Raw genomic sequence first — 18731 nt, 5'->3', positions numbered from 1 at the left:
TGCAGAGGTCCAGGGTTCGATTCCGGTTCCAGCCTTCCTGTGTGGAGTTTGCATGTTCGCCCTGCCCCTATGTGGGTTTTCTCCGGGTACACTGGTTTCCAAAAGCATGCATGGCAGGTTGATTGAACACTCTAAATTGTATTTGGAAAAGATGATCAGTTTTTATGAATTGCTTATATTTTTTTTAGTTTTTAAAAAATAATTTTGTTGAATATTTTTATTTTCCTGATATTTTTTCCATAAAACAACTTTAAAAAGGGAAAGAAATCGAAGTAACCAGTAACCCCCCCCACACAATATATATATAAAATTAAAAAAAACTCAAACAAGGACATTCTGAAAAACAGAATTTTTTTTTTAACAAACTGGTGAGAATATTGCAAAAAAATAAAAACAATTCTGATATTCTGAAAAACTAAAAAAAAAAATCCAAAAACAGGAAATAAAAATCTGAAAAACAGTAGAAAATTATCCAGAATTTTTTTTCATCACTGGCCTGAAATAAAAAATACCCGCCCTCAAAAAAACCCCCTCCAAAATATTTTTTCATCCCCAAGTGAATGCAATAAGCTTTTGTACCATAGTACATGCTGGCATGACATTTTTTTTCTACCCAGTAGAGGTACAGGAATTTCCATGTGTGGCTGTTATTTGATTGGGATGCACAGGTCAGCATTTCTTCCGGAGAAACAGTACACTGCACCCATCTCCCACTTTCTCATGTATTATGTATGTGTGTGAGGTTCAGCCGTGTGTGCAAAATGGAGGTTGTATCCGCGATACCCTCCTTCCTTCAGTGTAGTCGGGTCCTTCAGATATGATTTTCAAGGTCTTATCTGGATTTGTCAAGGAAATCGCTCGCGCAGCTCTCTAATGAAGATTGATGAGATGTGGAATTTAAATCCATGATGCTAACCACTGCTGACCCAAAAGTGTAGTAAGAAGTCAGAGACCTGTTTGTTTGCATTCTCAAAACTATCCCTACCTCATCTTTTGGGCCTCATAAACACAATATTATAGTCTTGTGGGGTCACAATTGTGTCTCAGTTCCGTCTTCTACTTTGTTTGTGCATAACAGGATATCATCAGCCGCAACATAGAACCCTACTGGTTTAATGTCTGCCTAATGGTTCTGAGGTGTGGAGCAATTGGTTTCTCCTAAAATCACCCCGGGAAACATGTTGGGCAACATTGTTGTCACATCTCTTTTCAAGCTTCCTTTGTAAAACTGAAGACATGCCGCTGCCCTCTACTTCACCTCCCAAGAGGACTTTCAGCTGTTTTTACAATAAATAACCAGATGAGTCACTGTGTGTACTGTATATGTTCACGTCATGTCTTTTATCGCTGATTTAATGCTTAGTTTTTTAGCTGCGATATATACTCTAGATGTTCACTTGTGCCCACCGGCTGTAAAATGTGCTTCGAAACCAGGTCAGTGCTTTGTTTGAATGTGCACACAGTTGATAAACACAGCCTTCTTCCCCATTCCTCGAAGAGGAAGCTGAAGGTCACACCGGTGTTCAAACATACACCTCACACACAATGAAATATTAAACAAGGACTTTCATTTGAAATGGGTCCTCTGAGCAGACACGTACACCTCCGACTTGTGTGTGAAACGAGTTCTTGCACCATATTATTATGTGCGTACAATTGAGGATTTGCATAAAGGGTTGGATGTGAGTCCCCACTTCTATGCAGAAATGACACATGTGTGTGCATATTCAAACTGACGCGAATGTGCCTGTATGGGTAGCAGCTTTTTTTAATCAGCTTTAAGCTCTGAAATAAATACCTGTGTGTGTGTGCGTGCATATATATATATATATATATATATTTATATATATATATATTTATATATATATTTATATTTAGGCACGTAGGCATGCTTGTAGACATTATCTTTATGGTTAAATTTCTACCGTGGATCAGTGTGTGCGTGCATGAATGAGTGTGTGTGGCAAGTGAGAGAGTGAGCCTCCCCCTGCGTGAGTCATAAAGTGACGTGAACGGCCTTGTGTCACTCACACGCTTGGCCTCAGCACATGGCTCTCAGACAACACACTCCCAGCCTTCACGTGCTGCGTTTCTCCCCTTCCTTTCTCACACCCCTCGCCGGCTTTTACTGAGAACCCACCTTGGCTCTGCCTACTGCGGCACAAACCATGCAACAATTAATTTATTTTACTGCTTCCTGGTAGTATTTTTCGTCTTTTTTATTTTTTTTTAAGTATTTCCAGTCAACATTTAATGAAATGTATTTTTATTCCGTGCAGGTTCAATGTGTTCCGTTCTCTTGTCACTATGGCAGCTTCTTTTGGAGCTTGTTTTATTAAGATGTTAAACTTGTGCACCCGGCGAAATGCATTTATTTGATAGTTGAGCTAAAGATTTCGATAATGAAAAGATGACTGATTAGGAACTGAGGGAAAGCAAGGGAAAAAACAAGTTCCTGTGAGGAGCGTTTCCTCGAAAAGTATATGGGTCACATGAAATTTGGAAGCGTGTCGACAAGCTCACACGACCTCACTAACAGTTTTCCGTTCATGAAATGTGCTCTGCGCTCTCATTTTCAACATATTTCAACAAAGATTCAAACATCCTAGCTTCTATTTGCCTCCGACTGAGGGTGAAGTTGACCTTTTTCTTGTCTTACATAAATAAAATAATTACAGCAGACTTTACATTAACTTCGAAGAGACTGGTTGAAATCACTCAGTTTGAGGGCGCTGGCTGTGTCATGTGCAAATACAGCAAACACATCGCAGAAAGAATCCTTTATGCTGAGAAAATAATTTGAACTTTTAAGTATGTGTCACTTAATATAAACGTAATGCTGTTACTGGATGCTAATGTTTGCTAACACTGCAGCTTTGCTTACCTTTTGGATTTGACATTTCAGTGTTTTGAGGTGGAAAATGGAGCATTTTAGCCAAGCCTAGCAGCCAAATTGTTGACAGAGGAACTTGGTGTGGGGCTAGTATCCCAATCAAAAGGCAAAATTCATGAACTTCTATCTTACAGGCACATTTTTTGAAGAGAAAAACCCATTTAATTTCAAATGAAAGTGAACAACAGCATTACAACAATTTATGTCTTTGAAAAACCACAATATTTAGAAAATAAAACATTAACAAGGTTTATTCATTTAATTTTTTTCAAGTTCGGCGGGCCGGATTAAAACGTTCAACGGGCTGCATGTGGCCCCCGGACCATAGTTTGCCCACGCCTGTTTTAAGGGGAAGTCAACCCAAGAATTTTCTTTATAAGATTATATTCTACGCAGGCCCACTCGTCCAAACACATCATTCTGATTAATATTGCGTTGATGGAATATAAGCCAAGCAGAAAAATCCAACTATTTTTAGCAATATCAAGGGGCGGCCATTTTGTCACTTCTCTCAACTGAAAGTGACATCACCAATCATGGCTCATTTTCAGAGAACAGGAGTAATCATACCTCATATCAGGGGATTGGGTCGCCATGGCAATGACGATTCATCACACCACTCCGAACAACTGAGCTCTTATTATGTGCTATTAACAACACAGGAGCTTTTAGTTACATGCTGTTAACACTGCAAACATAAACAACAGGTGGTATTGTAAATGTTCCACTTCCAGTGTTCTGCGCCCTCGGCGCAGCCTGTTTGCATAAAAGCTCGTCTGCAACGCTGTGCTTTATGTAACCGTCAGTTTGGGGCCGAGTGAAGGTGTTACAGTAACACGTTGTGCTCTGACTGCATGTGAGCAACAACTCACATGGGGCCTGCAGCTCACCCTCCTTCCTCCCCCTTCAGGTGTTTGGATTAGAGGAGGAAGGACGGTGGGGGGGGGCATTACTGAGAAATCCTTTTTTCCGTCTGCTCCAGCTTCATAATTTGTGTGTCGCTTTTAGGGATGTTTTAGATACGCACACTAATATGCTTCAATTGGTCTTGGAATTTTAAAGAGTGCATCATCAATAGCTATCAGAAATTATGTTCAGTTAGAATTGTTACTGTCATGAACACAGAAGCTCTAACATGTGAGAGACCCGCATGACGAGTACCATCATGACCCTGTTTACTCTTGTTGCAGCAGGAACAAAGTGCCATTTCTTGCCAGGCATTGCAACAGTGTGTAGCAAAACGTTTGCCACCACAAATAAATTTTTTTGACAGTGTCCTAAATTTCCATTGCACACTCAGCAGTGAGCACAACACAGTTGGGAACAATGCCAACCCCTCACACTTTTTTTTTTTTTATTGTAGATAGATTACAATAGGACACTGTTTATGAGGTTATTGCTTCAGGAGGCCACCCTTTTTTGGACTTTTATTGTTATTCAGCTCATTCTCCAATGACTTGTGGAAGAAACAGGAAGTATTGGCTTTTTGTGCTACAATATAAACATTGAAGACAATGGGTGCAGTCTTACCGGCGTGCTATAGAAAGACACACCTTGCCATGTCCGTGTGCATGGCTGATTCCCTGCAGGGGGCTGTGCGATATCAACAGTTGTTGAGGATTTGACCTCTAAATTGGTTTTCTGGATGTATTGACCACTACAGGGGCTCCGGTAAGAGAGCACAAAGTCTTCAGTAGAACTCAACACTTTAATCAGCTTCACTGAACAGAGAGACTGAGCTGAAAGAAGAACGAAAACGCTAAACAGGAAACGGAAATATGAAACGACCCTTCAAAATAAAAGACAAGCCTTTCAGAATGAGACAATTAAACGTCACACGTTAAACGACTCGAATAATTCTTAACAACAGTCAAATCATTGTCACTCAATTAGTCCAAACATTCCCAGTGAGAAGTTACAAATATTTATTTGCCATTGATGACAGTGGTACAACAATCTCACCTGATGCCATTCATTCAACACAATAAGTCTGACAAAGTTCTTTGTGAATGTTAATTCACGGGCCGAGAAATGGACCAGAACACAAGTCCATTGGATGCTCTACTTAACAGTCACTTGAACCAGGCCGGCTCGAGACAGATGGATGTGCCTGTTGACACTAATCCACAGTATGAGGTAATGGAGTTAGCTTGTGTTTGTGCACCGCTTTGGGTCTTTGCTGCCACTCCTGACTTTCTGACTGACCTACTTAACCAGCAACTCACGTGGCACAAAGGCAAGCATACACGCGCGCACACGCACACACGCACGCACACGCACACACGCACACGCACACACTCGGCCCGTGTTTCTTTCCGAGAAGCTAAGGGATCATAACATATGGCGTGCGTGCGTGCGTGTGTGCGCGTGTGTGTGCGTGTGCGTGTGCGTGTGCGTGAGTGTGTGTGTGAGTTGGTCAAATTGAAGTTAGTTCAGTTTGTATACCTGTTACTCAAGGGAAATGTTGTGCTACACTGATTTAATCACCTTCTTGGAACCGGATGCAAATGAGATTTAACTGCTATGTGTTGATTTAAAATTTATGCAGGGGACACAAGTGTTGGTTTGTGAAACCTGAGCAAATACAAAAAAAAATAAAAAATAGAAAAGACATTCCGATGGGTTAAATTAGAAGGGAAACTGTATAGGAATGCATTTCAAACTCCGACCTAATATTTTGGAACAAACAAGATAAAAAAACTAGAAGTACCCATAAATGTCAGTGTCCTTCTTGTCCAATCAGGGCCAAAACTATTTAGTCTGAGTTTTAATGACTTTGCCTCTATACACCAGCAACAGATCAGACTTTGGTAGAATTCACCTAAAAAGCCTTCCATGATCTAAAATTATTTGAACAGATGAAACCAAATTCAAGTTGTATCAGAATAACGGGAAGATGGAAAAGGAAAGTAGCCATTTATGATATAAGGCATACCACATTGTGACGAGAAATGGAATGAGCTTGATTTTGTTGTTGTTTGTTGTTGATCGTGTGACTACTCATCCAAGGAGCAAAATCATCACTTGTGCTTATAGGCCTGTACCCTCCAGAGTTCATTTCCCCATGAAACCATGTCGGATTATCCGCTGTGATTAAGTACGTTAACCGCTAGAATACTTGTGGCTCAAGCAATGTGCTATCAGTGAACCCTAAAAGACCGCAGTAACTGTTCCACTGTGTACTCAAATTGTGTTGAACTGTGTAATGCATTAACTCACTTATTACACTGGCAAAATCCCTTTCAATTTCCTCATTGTGTTTCCTCACTTTTCACCTTGACAAAAATAAATCCGAAAGATGCTTCAGGGTGACAGATGGCGGGATGGATATGATAGATGTGAAGCACTGAAACATGTGATACAAGTTATATCATTGTCTGGGAGCTTATTGGTCTGCATGGGAAGGCATGTAAAATCCATTCCTGTGGTCTGTTACGTTGACATGGCAGGAAGCCATCGCTGTGATGGCAAGTTGGTGGTTAGCAACCTGTGGCAAAATTGTCAACAGGGGAATGAATGTCTGTGCCGGATTTAGAGTTGTGGGCCTTCAGTGTTGTCGCATATCGTGCTGCCAGGCAGCACGGGGTCTACTGGGAGAGTAATTAAGAGGATAAAAAAAAAGGACACAATTTTAGTGTAATATCATACCATGTTCTTTGGATTATTTGTATGTGTTGCTGTTCCATGTGTGTTTAAGTAGCCATTTATTAAAGATTTTTACTGACCATCACATCGATGCTAATTCCCTTTAGCCCTTTAGCTATGGTGAGCTACATTATATGTTAGCATCCAGCTATGGAAAAAAAAACATGGATTTTAAAATATAATTAATATATTTCTTTATGTTTAATTATTAATTAATTAATTATATATATAATTATATAATTATAATTATTATTAATAATAATTTTAAATATAAAACATTTGATTCTCTTTTGTTTTATGTTTCAGTTTTACAATCAACTTTAGCGAGGGAGTGAGACATAACTTGAAGTAACAGACTTGTCTCTGTGATAAAGTGAGAACAGGCGTTAATGAATACTTTAAGAAGGGTGTTTTAATAAGTTTAAATTGTGTGTCAGGGGGAAATGCCTCTCTATATCACAGTCTTGAAAGTATCGCTCGAGTTTGACTGCAATACCCCTCGTAGTACCTCTTAGGCCAAAAAGGCCATTTTATGGCCATTCATCATACGAAGGGCATAAATAAATAAAATTTCTCCCCGGTGCAAGCCTGGGCATTACAGGAACTTGCCCTTTTCGAAGCAGTTTGTCATTGGCTCCTCAACTTGCATGCCAGGTTTATTTTACAGACAAAAGAAAAACACGTCTTCACATAATTGCACACCGATTGTTTAAGAAAATTCCCCTTGTGCTGTGATGATCAGTGCAATGTTTTGTTTTACGGTCAGTGTCATTATCATCCTTCCGCGTTTGAATAAGAGGTTCTGGTGAGACAGACCATGCAAGTTGGATTACTTGAATGACGTTCTGTGAAGTGCTGGATAGGACAAAAATAAGATTTACTGCTTGCAATTATCAACAATGTCTCAGATTCAGCATAAAACCTCACATGTCAAAAAGTTTCATACTCACCCCCCCCAAAAAAAAGCCTCCTCACTAAAAAAAAAAAATCCTCAAACAAATCCCAAAACAAGCAAGCCCGAATATCTATCACTTTTACTTTCAAAAACCTTCTCACACCAAACAAAATTTCAACGTCACCAAAAAAAAAAAAAAAAAAAAACCCTCTCAGATCCTGGAGGGCCGCTATCCTTCATGTTTTAGATGTTTCCCTCCTCCCAACACGTTATTGAAATGATCACGCTCGTTATCAGGCTTCTGTCCAGCTTGCTGATGACCTGATCTTTTGACTCAGGTGTGTTGGAGGAGGGAAACAACTAAAACATGCAGGATAGCGACCCTCAAGGACCGCAGTTTGACACCTGTGTCTTACACTCACCAAAACACCTACAAGAAAAAAATGTCAGACTAGGGTTATATTATTTTAGGATTTTTTTTTGTGTGTATATTTTGTTTAAATAAATGATTTGTAAATTCAGTAAGGTGTAATTGGTTTGATAGAGCAGCTTTGTTACCTTATATTGCTTTTTATTTTTCAATGGTACTTTGAGTTCACTCATTAGTTTTAATCTTAGTTTTAGTTTTTTTTTGTGTTGTGTTTAATCTTACGCAGTAAATTATAGTAAACTACTATTCTGAAAAAAAAACTTTTGACCTTCCTTCTTCTTCATGAATGTACAGCAATAAATCTATCTATGATAGAAAGTATACAAATAGTAAATATGCCTTTTTTTCTTTTTTCTAAAAAAATATGTCCATTTGTAATATTTTCTATTAAACCAAACTATTTTGTAAACAGCAAGAGCTGTGCAATATTCATATGTCTAGTTGTTTTTTTTTTTCTTCCCGGTCCTACAGCTGCTCCTGTTCAACTTTAACCTCTATCCCCCTTGGGAAATGTTTGCTTCTGAAACCTGAAGCCAGAAACCTACACAAGATGGACAGAGATGTCAAGAGCCTCTCTGGTCTCACTAACCTGAGGCCTGACCGCTCACTTTCTTGCCAGCTTTTCTGACAAACTGGATCTAACTGGATAAGAAAGTAGGTCTATGTGGCTTTGTGGCACACATGGTTATGCCGTGACACACTCTGGACTCGTGGGCGTGTTTGCGTTTGAACAACGTGAGGCACAGTGAGAGATGACGAAACGTGAGCTGAAGGTATACAGTGTTTAAGGCTGCAGTGCACATGCACGCTTATTTTCTACACTGTATGCACAGCGTACAAAAAATGTCATGCCGCAGCGGCCTGTAGTATCACCACTGCATGATCTTTTGCACAAAAACTTTGAAGAACATATGAAGTGATTATGGAAGTTCCTTCCTCTTTTTTGACATCTTTCAGGTCACTTTTAGTTTAGTTTACAAAGATAAAGAGGATGATTCATCGTCATTGATATCAACTCCATCTCCAGCTCCTTTCTCTGAATATTTTCATTTTGCTGAGTTCCTACTTAAGACTGTGATTTAACTTCCTTGGGAATCATCTTGTCAGTAATTCTACGAAGAAGAGATGCATTTGCACAGTTGATACCACGTTTCATGCAAGTTTCACTTTTTCCTACATTGTTCAGTCGTTCAGTCCATAAACGGTGGAAAATACCACAGGTGGGATCAGTACACATGTATGACTACTGTTAATTTAGAACAGGGGTCACTAACTTTTTCTGAAACTGAGAGGTACTTATTAATAGGAATGATACACATTTTTAAAATAACAAATTTACACAACTACTTTATTCAATATGCCACCTTATTCTTTATTATTTTAATATCAATAATTTATAATAATCAACTTTGTGCATTGGGTGGAGTTTTTTTTATTTGGGTATTTTGCTCGACTAGCGCAGGTAGAAGAAGACATTTACGCCATTGTGCGCCGTTGTGGGCGTGAACGCAGCTGACTCCCCGGCCAAAATGAATCGGCTCCCAGCTGATTCCCTTTAATTCAGCGCTGAGAGATGCGCTGCGGCCAATTAAAATGTCATAAAATAACACAAATTAAAAATAAATTACATTAATATTTTATATACTATATACATATTTTTAAATTTACAAAACTTCACAAGTCCGAAGTGAAAAGTTCTTGGAGGCTAAAATGTCAACACTATTTTGGATGGATACATTATTACCAATTGCAATAACGTTCCAAAACTTGACAACATCTAAAACCAGGAAATCACCCGAATTATTGACTAGGAATTGTATTTCCAGCATGTGGCACACTGGCCCAACTGCTCTGCCCTGATAACGGAAGGTTGTGGTCATCCACAAACACCAATGGTCGCGCACTCAGCTGCTGTTAGGCCCTCGTAAATATCGCCCTTTAAATTCCAATCTGGGGACAAATTAAAACTCACGCTGTCATTGCTGTGTTTCTGCTCATTTCATCTCGCTTGACTCCAGATCCCCCCCAAATTTTTTAGCGCCTCCTTAAAAGGCACCTTTGCTTCTGTAATGCCACGGCACAAACCCTGTTGAAAACGCAACCTGTTGATTGAAAACGGCTGCTCTCGAGAGGGCCCACCACAACGACATGACATTCCTGCCGTCGGCTGGTGGAATCAAAGCCAAGCGGGACACGTGACTGCAGTCAAGTCTGCTGTTTTGTGATCCAGCTGGCGCTGTATATGGTCAGGATTCTTGGAGCTCGGAGCAGATTTCCTCTCAAGTACATCAGGGTGGAAAAAATGGAAGGGGAGGAGGGTGTCCAGGGGGACACAGCCCTGTTAGGAAGGCCGTATTTGAACATTGCGAAAGCCTTGTCGAAGGCAGCCGACAGCACCTCTTTTACCCCACAAACAGCTGTTTTATCATGGGTGGGTTCGCTCAAGGCTATGCGGTGTTAAAAGCTACTTTGTGGATAAGTCAAATAAAAAGGTGGGGCCTTGCTGAAGAAATTGGGTGTAGCTGACCTACATTTTGCCCGTCACTTCTAGCATGCATGATGTGGTATAACGTGAAAACTCACAGATTATTATGTTTTTTTTTTTTTTCAAATACTGTGTGTAAAATACCATATAAGTCTAATAAAAGAGAATAGCCGAGGGTCAAAGGTTAGATTTCGCGTACCGTCTCATATGAATCACGATGTCACGCTACCTAATTTAATACAAGCCTATTTACACTCGTCACATTAAGATCACTTGCGCAAGTGAGTTGAGAAGAATTCAATAGCCATCTTCGTATAATATTTGTGATCAAGACAAGGGTGGTCCTCATTTACAGTAAACAACGAGATTTTCCGCATTGTCCATGAGGAGGAAATCACATTTTGTTGATGCTCTGAATTTGCTCCATCCAAATGAATTCATTGAATTTTTCCAGACGGTGTTCATTTCATTAGGACACAAGTCTCTGTTTTTAAGGAATCAGCAAGTAGCCGTTTAAAAAATTTCAATCAAATGGTACCTGAATTTGATTCTTTCGGGATTTCTTATCAAATACACTAAGAGATGGTTATTTCTTTGATTTTTATTTTTTTTTTAAACGTATTACTGTGATTGGACGTTGATTCTATCCTGTACTTCAACACTGCACATTTTTGGTTTAATAAACTCTCATGGATCTATTTTGGGAATACTGACCCGGGTCTAAAAATATTCACGTATGAGCTGCTAATCAGATCCCCGGATAACACAATTAGCTAAAAATGTTTGTGCGTGTAATGAATGGTTCTTGAGAATAGTGGACAAATCTTTAGCCAGACAATCTTTAGCCAACTGCCATTATTTATAGGAGGAAAAAAATGATTCTGGGGTCGGTGCTATCTATTCTTGGATGTGCAGGCACTCCAGAGGCCCATATAATCAATAAACATGTACATTTACCACGTGTTAAGAATTGCGACCTGCGTCAATAGTGCTGACTAGTCAGTCATCGTGTCAATTTGCAGTGACTACAAATAAATATGCTTGACAGGATAAAGTGTCAGAAATCTGTTACAGTTAACTACCACCCAAACTCTAACATCTATCTTCAGATATCCTGAAGGGCAAATCAATAAGGTTCTCAGAAAAAGAGAAATTATCCCTAAAAATGTAGAAGAACGTGTTTAAAATTGTGACATGTAGAGGAGTGGCGAGGGACACAATAGGTTTGCTAAAAATAACATCCTTGAGAAAAATGCATGTCTAACTCTGCTTTTTGCACAACTTCTGTTTTTTTTTTTAATAAGGAATTGAATGGCAAAATTCAAAAATGTGTGTGAACCATGAATGCCTAAAAATTTTTTTTTTATCTGTTTCTTTTCAGGAATGAATTCTAACTTCATTGACTTCAGAGAACCACAATTGACCAACAACAACAATTACTGGTACAGGCAAGGCGCGAACTAATACGATTAAAATACACTCGAGCCTTGCTATTAATTTTGACTTATTCATGACCTTGTTTAATTGAATTCCATGGTGACTTGCAAATAACCGCAAATACTTTGTATAATTACACTGACACGTCCTTTGGATCTCTTTGTGTGTGTGTACAGCCGCATTCCTCGTTGAGAGAATTTGAAACAAACACGTGTTAGATGTCCAGATCCGTGCTTTATCATCATGACACAATTGTTGTTCTTTGATTCATCTTCCCTGCCGCACCTTGCGCATTCTTAACACCTTATTGACAGCCCAGCCAAACACTGCATGCACCAATAACACGTATGACTGCGACTTTCCACAAGGTCACTGCGGTTGGAGCGCTTCCAAAGACAACAGTAAGCGCGACACATGACCAATTGCCATTTCCACGAAGCTCCGAGAAGTCAAGACATTTTCGACTGAATCACGTGCATTTTGCCTCGAAAAGGTTGACCGACTTGAATGACGAATGAGCTAAATTAAAAAATGCTTTCAAAATATATTTCCAAGTCTTTTGTGTTTCTACTCTGGCTGAAACACACAACATGTGACTGCTGACCTAATTTTCCAGGCGGATGAGGAATTGAAAACAAAAACATTGGCAAGTGAGGCTAATTTGCCATGAGTTAACCCGCCCCTCATGTACAAGCGCACGCGCACACACACGCACACATAGACACACATTACACCTTCGTGGGCCCCTATTGGAATCAAAACAAACATTCCACACTCACCCAGCCCTGATCTCAGCGTAACACAGGCGGCTATGTTACTCAACTTTAACTACAGGCAGCACAGCGGCAATGTGATTGTGTAATATCTTAAACATGCGTTCCAACCTACACGACAAGTCTTCCCCCTCCAGTCGAGGTTGCCAAGCTGAACAAATAACACACTTAGAGCAAAGCACAAGCACCATGTTTTCTTTTCCGCATACGTTACAAACTTGAGGGGACTTTGACGGTCATCTGTGTTCAAACTAAGGATGTTTGCAAATGGCTTCATTTAAAGGATTTAAAAATTTAAAAGATTATTTTTTTTCCCCCTTTTTTTTATTGAACAAAAACTCACCAATTTTGAAAACAAGCTCATCGTCAATATTTACTAGAAATAGACCGGCCGATTATGGGTGCGTTGGCCTTTTTTTAAATAAATCTGATGGCCAATAATAGATCATTTTAAAATTGTGTAAAGTTTAAGGAACAATTTTTTTATTTAATTTATTTATAATATATTTTCTGTTAACTTTATTCGAGATTCTACTGGCGCTACGGACATTCTGAAGCAAAGATAAGTGAAATATTCTTATTTCCGGCAATTTAAAATTTTTATTTACCGTGGAAAACTACAGGAAGCCATTGTTTAAGTTTTCATTTCACTTTTTAAGACATGCTGAAATTATTATTAAAAAGTATTATGATAATTAGATCACTTAAAAAAAAAAATCAACACATCTGGAAAAATTGCTCAATCAACATTTACTTAAAGACAACAAAAAAAGTTTCTACAAAATTAAGTGTATTAATTATAATTATTTTTTTTAAATATCCGTTGCCAATATTTTAATGGTTGTGTTTGTCTATACGTGCCCAGTGACTGTCTATAGGTACCAGTCCAAGGTATACGACGCCTCCAGCTGGGAAGGGCTCCGGCTCACTTACGACTCAAAAGAAGATAAGCGCAAAAGAAAACCTAGCAGTAAATCAAAGTCGCTGCGATCATTGCTGGCATGTGACTTATTCACGGGTTAGTTGCGTGACTTGATTTTATTGTGTTGGCTTTAATATCGTTATAATCATGCTTTGGAGTTGGATGTGGATTTACAGTATGGGCCTTGTGATCTGTTTCATGAAAAGTGTCTTTGAGTGTTGAGATCCAAAAATGTATTATTATTTCAATTATTAGTGACTGCTGACCAGGGAAGTGTGTTAATTTGCCTTTTGCCTAAAATGAGCTTGGATAGGCTCCACTAACGCGCGATTCTGAACGGGATAAAAAGTATAGTATAGAACACAATGAATTATTTACAAATCTAGTTCTATACTTCGAAGCCTTCCCAAAATTTCCAGAAATACAATTGATGCATTATGCCCAAGATTCTTTATATCATCTGTCCTGACATGTCCTCCTTCGAAGTGTGTTACATGGTCGTTGTTCCCTGCTGTGGTGAGATTACGGAAGGCTTTGAAAGGCTCAGGTGGAGCAGCACAAGAGAGGTGATTGAAACATAACAACAAAATTTGTGCCGTTTTGTCAAGCTGCCCCTCTCACTCCTTTTCTCATCACTTCTCATACGTAACCTGTGAGTTGCACCATAGTTGGGGAAGGGGAGTACAGGTGTGTGTGGGGGGGGGGTGGAGCTGCATGATTAGCAAATGGTTGTTGTGTTGTTTTTTTTCCCCCTGTAGGCTGCAGTTAGCAAGTGGCCTTGTGGCCTAAGAGGAAGGAAGCCCACGGGGTTGAAAGACACAGTCGTCTCTTTGTTTGCACTCAATGTTTCCCACTCGTTCCTTGTGCCCTCCGGGCCTCCATCATTAGTCATTCGGCTGCAAACACTCTTGACTGTCTGCTACTGCAGATTCATGCATGTCTTTGGCTGGTTCTTCTCATCATAGCAAGAAAAACATTGTGTGTGTGTGTGCGTGTGTGTCTGTGGGTGTCCTCCGTTTTAATTACGGGGTGCAGAGTAGAGAGTGTCTTTGCTCCATGGGTGTTGTTGAGGATTCATGTTTTTTTTTTTTTTTCAATAGAAACATTGGACATTTTCTGAGGAAGTATGAAAAACATTAGAACATTGGCAACGTCCCAACTCTAAATGCACATCATTTAAATTGCCATGACGTGATCCTGATAGTGCTCACAGGTTGAAGACAACACTGGTTGAACTCAGATTTATTTCATATTTGGTATTTTTGCTAGCTAGCGTATGAACATTTTTTTTAGACCAGATGTGACTTTGATGGTATATATTTCTTCAACACCTTACAACCAATTTATTTATTTATTTATTTATTTATTTATTTATTAGAACATGATGTTCTTTATTGCAATTACATTTATTAATTATATTTCTTAATTATATTATTATATTTCATTAAGTGTCAGGTGTTTTGCATTGGGTGGTGCTCAGGTTACATTCAAGTAGACATTATGCATTGTTTTAGAATTTTAAACAGTACACAGGTGTCTTAAAATGTTCTTCTGCCCAAATAGATAAAGAATACAGAATTACAGGGTACTTAACACCCACTTGTATCAGAGTGGTTGAAATTAGTGCCTGGCAGCTGCATTGATATTTCATTAGGTTATTGTGTGATTTAAAAAAAATTAAAAATAAATGGCAATTCGAATTTTTTGGTTAAGCAGCCCTGGTTGTACCTGTTAACAAATACTAGCAAAAGTTGGAGGCATATTCATAACAGCCCAGGATTGAAAAAAAAAGTCCAAGAAACTCAAAGGGAAGTAGGCTTTTTAAAATTTCTTTCAATTTTTTTTTTGGAGTACTGTTGAGCTGTCATTACCAAACAAAAAAGTGAGTCACAGACACATTTTCAATTTATGTAAGTAGGTTGTTTAAGTACACACTTGATGGGCAGCCTATTAAATAACTATTATACCAGCAATTAAAATGTAAATTTTTCATGATATGTTGTCGCACTTTTTTCGAGGGGGGAAGTTGAGAAAAACAGGAAGATAAGACATGCACACTCCTCTTACATCACGCTCAAAGGAAGTTAGAGGCTGCAGGTCAACAAGGTCTCCTATGCGCTCACGTGTTCATGAGAGTGAGCATACATGCCTGACCCAAGAGAGGCCGAGAGAATGGGTGTGAAGTTGCTGCCGATGTGGGGCGTGTTGCGCTGTTTGTGGCGGGGGGAGGGGGCTTTGGTTCTATGTGGGCCACGCCACTCCCTGTTCTGGTGCTTTTCATGCTGCTGGTTCCCTCAGACCTAGTTTAAATGGGACTGAACCGCACACAGCATGGCACTGAGGCAAACAAAAAGGTTCCAATTTCTAAACAACTTATTTGAGAAAATATAAACAACTCCGGTTGTCATTTTGTCTTCTGACTAATCAGACGGTTGGAAGTTAAATTCTCACTTAAAGGGGAAGACAACCCCCGTAAATTATTTTCAATAAAATGTTCTATGCGCCTTCACTAGTCCAAACATTGCATTCTGATTAATATTGCGTTTGTGGAATATGAGTTCAGCAGTAAAATCCACCGGATTTTAGCCATCGTAGGGGGCGGACATTTTTTTCATTGCCCTCTTCTCACATTAGCTCAGAGCTCAGGTAATGACCAATCATGCCTCACCTGTTTTCTATAGCTGAGCCCTGATTGGTCGTTATCTGACCCCTGAGCAAATGTGTAATATTAATATAATAAAGGCGACCGATCGCCACCAAAATGCAAATTAGTACTCTTGTCTACTTCAACTTGTGAAAGTATAAAAACGTGTTGCACAATAGTTTGGATTTATTGACATCAAATGTGAGCTCAGGTGATCACCACCACGAAATCAAAAATACCGTGCTGATATATTCTCCACTTACACAGGCTGAAGCGGACAAGAGCATGAATGCGCACATGAACCCCATGAGTGGTTATATTTAGGTACGCCAAAGTCGTGTCAAGTCTCAGGAGGCAGACGGCAGCCAGCAGGCGGGGATGGCCCTCAGTAGGTTGACTGTAATCGCAACAATTATCTTCAGGCTGTTCAAATAAAAGGCTTGCAACTTCTTGTCGCGCGGTCGCCTCCCAAGCAGTCGCATGCGTTGTCCGACACAGCTTGCAGCCGCCAGCTTCGGCGCGAGAGTGAGTGGGTGTTAATTTCCGATCAATACTTCATCAAACTCCAAGCCTATCTTCTTGTTCGGTGCACATCGCAGAGCGGCATGTGCTCTTAGGCCACAAAACATAAAGTTCCAGCGAGGACGCCGACAATGGAGGGGGGTGTGGCCATATTATTCATCAAAAGTAGGCTTTCTTCAAGTTGTCACTTATTTCCAATTACTCCAAAATGAATTGTTTTAAAAGAAAATGATTACTAATATCAGTTTCCTGATAAAATAAAGAAATAAATAAATAAATAACTGAGCTTGTTTGTGAAAAATGCGCCATATTGGATCTTGTCCTCCTTTAAGAACATTTTTGAGGTTGGCTATAAAGCAGCAAGTGTGCTCCAAAAGACATGTTTCTACGATACATTATATCAGTACTGCATCAATATTTTATTTAATTAATGTTATTTTTATTTTTATTTAATTATTTATTTAATTTTTATTTTTTTACAGTATGGTCATACAGATGATAAAATATGCAGAGGTCACGTGCCCACCTGCTGTAATTGCATTTCATACAGTGAGCTAACAATAATTGTGCAGATAGTTCACGTCAACACCATACAGTGTTGCTATGTCAGTGCAGGTCACTGTTACCCACTGCAGGAAAGGGAATTTATGACTTACAAAGTGTAAATGCAATCTGGCTGAGAAGAATTCTAGAACCGGCCCAGCAATGCACTGCAAAATACGATTTGAAGTCCCTCTTCTGTTATCTCATAGAAACCCCTGAAGTATTTTCTCTCGGTTGCAGGTAACGTGAGTGCCGCGTTTTCTGCTCGTTTGCCGCAGGAGATCAACAAGAATGACACGGATGGATCCCAACCTCCACTGATCTACCCGTGAGCATGTTGCCACCCCACTCTCTCATTTGCTCTCGTTTACCTCTCTTCTCCCTTCCCGTGCACACTGACCTACTTTCCTCCTGACCTGTTTATGCAAGCTCCGTGCAGGAAATGTCAGTATCGTGTGATGTAGTTGCTCGACTGAGTTTTCCTTTTGCACATGCATAGTTGTGTGTGTATATGTTTGTGTGTGTGTGTGATTTGTTGAATGTGACTAAAAGCATTGTGAAGGGCACTGATGCGTCAGCCTCAAAGAGGTGCTTTGTTTGCAGGCTTAGATGGAGGTAGTGGTCACTTCCCTCCCCTTCTGTAGCCTGCTCTCTCTCTCTCTCTCATCAGCCGCCCCTCCCTTTGCCCTTTTTGTTGCTACTATCGTGACCTTGTTTTAGTGCATGGAAGGGCGACGTTATTTAATTGTATTTAACATCAACTCTTGAATATAAATAATCTATTGATCAACATGATGCATTCAATACTTTATGTGAGTGATAATAATAATCATATTTTTAAAAAAGATTTTTTTTAAACGTGTTCCCACATTTAACACTGATTTGGCCGGGACGTTGGCAGCAGTAGCAGCCAGAGGCTCACTCTGGCGCTGACCGGCTTTGTGCACATCCCACTGTGATGACTCACCCTCTTCAGTTGTAGGATGTTTTGCTTGTAACCGGCTCGACTTTGTTTTATTTCTGCTCAAAATATGTTTTGGGAGGGAGGGGACCTGTTCTAGTTGCTCAGGCAAAAAGTGATCCGGCAGTCTTTTTCAATGCATATCATGATGAGTGTGTTAACAATACACATAAAAGAACATATATATTCACATCAGAGAAGTGGATTAGTCTGCTACATTAGTCATGCCAGGGAGCTATCAGCATATTTACTCATTCACTACCAGCTGAGTAAGAAATGGATATTTGACGTCTTAAGCCGTCAATGGCAGTAAATGAGTTAATATAATGTGTATTAATTTCATTGTTCATCTGATTTGAATTCAGGGAACCCTTTAAGGTTCCCTGTCCTATAACTGCATGGAAAAAACAGAAATATGTATTCTCATAAATGATATTAAAATGCTGCATTGCCATCATGTAATGCGCCTCCCTGGCTTCTGATGACGAATCCGTTAGAAGAGGCTCTGAGCAATGTGTTACCTAACTGGAGGTTGAGGTTTCTAGATCATCAGCATGCAGTGCCAGGCTGCTTAGGGGCTC

The sequence above is a fragment of the Idiotropiscis lumnitzeri genome, chromosome 15 (genome assembly GCF_059441095.1).
Source record: "Idiotropiscis lumnitzeri isolate Australia: NSW breed Sydney's pygmy pipehorse chromosome 15, RoL_Ilum_1.0, whole genome shotgun sequence".
Classification (NCBI taxonomy): domain Eukaryota; kingdom Metazoa; phylum Chordata; class Actinopteri; order Syngnathiformes; family Syngnathidae; genus Idiotropiscis; species Idiotropiscis lumnitzeri.
The sequence above is the reverse complement of the archived record's forward strand: the minus strand, read 5'-3'. Positions refer to the sequence as shown.